Source organism: Suncus etruscus, chromosome 7 (assembly GCF_024139225.1).
Source record: "Suncus etruscus isolate mSunEtr1 chromosome 7, mSunEtr1.pri.cur, whole genome shotgun sequence".
Classification (NCBI taxonomy): Eukaryota; Metazoa; Chordata; class Mammalia; order Eulipotyphla; family Soricidae; genus Suncus; species Suncus etruscus.
The window spans coordinates 85,234,028-85,239,226 of NC_064854.1; positions in this window are offsets into that span (position 1 = coordinate 85,234,028).

Consider the following 5,199-nt stretch of genomic DNA (forward strand, 5'->3'; position numbering starts at 1 on the left):
GACATGCAGGTCATGGAACCAGTTCTTAGCAGTCTTGGAATCAAAGCTGCACAAGAGCAGTTTGAGCAATAGTACAGTGGGAAAGGTGCTTGCATTGCACATAATGACCTGGGTTCTCACCCTGCCACTGCCAGAAGCAATCTCTTTGTTATTTGTTTGTTTGGGGCCCCACCCAGCAGTCTCAGGTTTACTCCTGACTCTTTACTCAAGAAGAATGGGACTTGAGGAGTAATATGTGGTGCTGGGCTAAACTTGGAACAGCCACATGCAAGAAAATCACTCTACCTCTTGTACTTCCTCTCCAAAGGAATGATTCCTGAGTATAAGCCCAGGGTCCACTGAGTATAGTTTCAAAACAAAAAACAAAAATCTGCTGTGGGAAGCAATCTGTCCCTGCTCTAACTGTATGCCTGGGACCTGTATCAAAGAGGGACTTGTTGTCATTGGTCATCTTTAGAAAGTTCTGTCTTACTTTAACAACAATCGCCTGTTTTGAATTGAGTTATTCCCTGATGAGTGTCTTCCCCAAGTAACTTCTGGATCCAGGTTCTGGTTTTGGAATGGACAACAACTTTGTCCACAATTTTTTGCTCACTCTGGATGGGTGCCTGGCCTTTTCTCTTGTACTGTCAGATGTCTCATTAAGAAAAAGTTCACAAGCATATGCTTTGTAAACATGAAAGCTTTTCTACAGAGAAGAAATTGCTCCATGTTGTTGGAGTTATTTTTGTCTTATCTCTTTTAAAATGCCTACCCACAAGTTGGCAGTATCTCCATCATTCTTTCTAAAGGACATGCTCTAATGTCACTGAATAGAATGAAGGGGATTCTATTGACAGGCTCCCAGCAGGATCATTTTAGCAGTTAACTCCTTTAGTTCTGTCCATAGATGAATTCGATCATGACCTTTTCATCTAATTGTAGCTCTCAAATTCATACTCTATATCAGTCTTTGAGTTAAGGATATGTCATTTTTTTTCACAAGTAAAATAATCAGAATCCATGCAGCAAGCTGAGAGTGTACATATGATTAAAGAATTATTTTTGATTGATAAATGCTAATTTTGATCTTGTATCTTAAACCCTGTAAGATTACTAATTTTTTTCTGATCAGAACACATTCCACTTGGCACAACAAGCTGTGTTTAACTCTGGGACAAGTACATGAGCCAGATGTCTAGGACAGATTTCTGGTATGTATGTGTCAGGATCACTCTCCTCTCTACATTTCTTTTAGTTAGGGATGAGAAGAAACTGCTGTTATATTTTTTTTCTCTTATATTTTTATCAGGCAGTTTCAGAGGAAAATACATAATTAAAGATAATCTACCTCATTCCTATTGATATCAAGGCTAAGTGCTACATTTCCCAGGGCCATGTCAGGAAATGACCCTCACTTACTCTGTTCCTTTCCCACATTTTACTCTTTATACTTTCTGCCCCATAATCTAATTCCGTTTTATTTCATTGTCAAGCTTTTTTATTTTATTTTAATCAAAGTGGATTACAAATCTTTTACAGTAATATTTTAGGTACATAGTATAGTGAATAAGGGGGAGTTTCCATCACCAATAATGTCCTCCCTCCACCCCTGTTCCCAGCAAGCATCTCACATCTCACATCCCTCTCCTTTAACCCCCAGGCTGCTAGTATAGGTGGTCCTCTCTGTATGTTGTGAATTGGGTATCTCTTATGTTGTCGTTGGCTTTGGATTTGGTGCTTAAGTTTGAACCTTTTTTTATTTCTATTTACGGTTCATGTGACTGTCTGGTCTTGGTATCCTCCATTATTTCCCCCTCCATTTGTGTGGCGGAGCAAGATGATTCAAGTTGTGTGATTTTTTTTAATGGAAAGAGAAAATAAATAAATAAAATGGGGCAAAAGTCAAACAAGCAAAAAATGAAAGGAGTCTTTCTAGAGGCTATATCTATCAATTTAAAAGCAGAGAGGGAAAAAGAACAAAAAGCATAACAGTACAAAAAATAGAAAATAAAATAAAAGATAAAAAATCAAAAAACCTCAAAAAGCACCAGAACAATATAGACAGCAGCCATACAATAACCACAGTCATGAAATAAAAAAACAAAACAATGCCTAAAAGAAAGAGAGAAAAAAAAAAAACAAGCAACAGAAAACAAAAATAACAAAAAAAAAATGATTTGTGCTTCTCTTTTTTTCCCATTGCATAGGCAGAGTAAATATTGGGGAGATTAGAAAGGGAATTTCCTTGGCCTATAAGATACAGGATTTCTCTGCCCTTGAAGTATACTGTCATGGGAATAACTAAGCTTCGTACATGCTCTTTTACTATCCGCTAGGTCCTTCTGTGGTGTCTGGAAAATTTCTGCTCTTTTGTGGGTGATAAAATCATGCCTCTGTAGCTAGAGGTCTTGATATCTGCACAGGTCAAAACGGAGCCTAGGATGAAATCTTTCTTTATGGTATTTGGAGTTGTGATACATCACTGTTGTTTTAATCAGCCTTCTGTAATTGGTGGTCTTGATTTTTGCCCCGATTCTAGGATAAAGCCTAGGATAGAGTTTTTCATCTTATTTCCTGATGATTTCCTCAGTTGCCATTGTTTCAGTCAGATCTCAGGAATTAGAGGTCTTGGTTGTTGTACATCATATAGGCCAGGAACTAAACTAGGGTCATTTTTATTGGTCCCAGGATAAATTCTGCTCCATTATAATTATCAGAGTCAGTTTTCTGTAGATAGTGAACATGGGTTTTGTACAAATCAAAGAATGACATGTCTTCTGATTTCATTTTATCATTAGGAAGTGAGGTAAGACTACCTGTCTTAGACCAAGTTGTTGACATTTCCTCATTGTTGGGATGTCATATTAAAACCAGCATATGTTGGTGTCAGAGCAGTATTAGAAATATCCCAGAAAGTGCTTGCTATAGTGATCAGGCAAGAAAGAGATATCAAGGGAATCCAGATAGGAAAGGAAGAAGTCAAGCTCTCACTGTTTGCAGATGACATGATACTCTACTTAGAAAACCCTAAAGACTCTAACAAAAAGCTTCTAGAAACAATAGACACAAATAGCAAGGTGGCAGGCTACAAAATTAACACACAGAAATCAATGGCCTTTTTATACACCAATAATGATAGGGAAGAGATGGACGTCAAGAAGGCAATCCCATTCACATTAGTGCCACACAAACTCAAATATCTTGGAGTCAATTTGACCAAAGACGTGAAGGACCTGTACAAAGAAAACTATAAAGCCCTACTCCAAGAAATAAGAGAGGACACACGGAAATGGAAACACATACCTTGCTCATGGATTGGCAGGATTAACATAATCAAAAATGGCAATACCCCCCAAAGCATTGGACAGATTTAATGCGATCCCTCTAAAGATATCCATGACATTCTTCAAAGAAGTGGATCAAACACTTATGAAGTTCATCTGGAACAATAAACACCCTCAAATACCTAAAGCACTCCTAGGGAAAAGGAAAATGGGAGGCATTACTTTCCTCAACTTTAAAATGTACTACAAAGCAATAGTTATCATAACAGCATGGTATTGGAATAAAACAGACCCTCAGATCAGTGGAATAGGCTTGAGTTCTCAGAAAATGTTCCCCAGACATACAATCACCTAATCTTTGACAAAGGAGCAAGAAATCCTAAGTGGAGCAGGGAAAGCCTCTTCAAAAAGTGGTGCTGGCAGAACTGGTTAGCCACTTGCAAAAAAAGAGACCCCAGTTAACATCATGTATGAAGGTAAAATCCAAATGAATTAAACATCTTGATATCAGACCGGATACCATAAGGTATACAGAACAACACGTCGGTAAAACACTCCATGACATTGAGAATAAAGGCATCTTCAAGAAGGAAACTGCACTTTCCAAACAAGTGGAAGCAGAGATCAACAGATGGGATTACATTAATCTGATAAGCTTCTGCACCTCAAAAGAAATAGTGCCCAGGATACAAGAGCCACCCATCGTGTGCAAGAAACTTTTCACCCAATATCCACCAGATAAAGAGGCTAGAATCCACAATATAAAGGGCACTGACAGAACTTTACAAAAAAAATCTAATTCCATCAAAAAATGGGGAATAAAATAAATAGACACTTTGATTAAAAAGAAATACAAATGGACAAAAGGCATATGAAAAAATGCTCCTCATCACTGATCATCAGGGAGATACAAATCAAAACAATGATGAGATACTATCTCACACCACAGAGATTGGCATACATAACAAAGAATGAGAACAATCAGTGCTGGCGGGGATGTGGAGAGAAAGGAACTCTTATCCACTGCTGGTGGGAATGCCGTCTAGTCCAACCTCTATGGAAAGCGATATGGAGACTCCTCCAAAACCTGGAAATCGAGCTCCCATTCGACCCAGCTATTCTAGGGATATACCCTAGGAACACAAGAATACAATACAAAAACCCCTTCCTTACACCTACATTTATTGCAGCACTATTCACAATAGCCAGTGTCTGGAAACAACCAAGATGCCCTTCAACAGACAAATGGCTAAAGAAACTGGTATATACACACAATGGAATATTATGCAGCTGTCAGGAGAGATTACGTCATGAAATTTTCCTATACATGGATGTACATGGAGAATATCATGCTGAGTGAAATAAGTCAGAGGGAGAGAGAGATGCAGAATAGTCTCACCCATATATGGGTTTTAAGAAAAATAAAATTCATTTTTGCAACAATCCTTAGACACAATGAGAGGAGGGCTGGAATTTCCAGCTTACTTCATGAAACTCACCACAAAGAGTGTTGAGTGCAGTTATAGAAATAACTACACAGAGAACTACCATAATCATGTGAATGAATGAAGGAACTGGAAAGCCTGTCTAGAGTACAGGTGGGGGTGGGGTGGGATGGAGGGAGATTTGGGACGTTGGTGGTGGGAATGTTGCACTGGTGAAGGGGGTGTTCTTTACATGACTGAAACCTAATCACAATCATATTTGTAATCAAGATGTTTAAATAAAGAAAAAAGATAAAAAAGATGTTTAAATAAAATAAAAAATACAAAAATAAAAAGAAATATCCAAGAGGGAGATTGGTTCCTGGGGTCGTGGTTGTTCTATGTCTGAGATCTTGGGTTCAGGGTTGGACAGTCATTGTCTAATCACCTGGAATCTAAGTTGTCTCTACATAATACATGTTCAAGGTGGGAGGTGACCCTGTATTGTA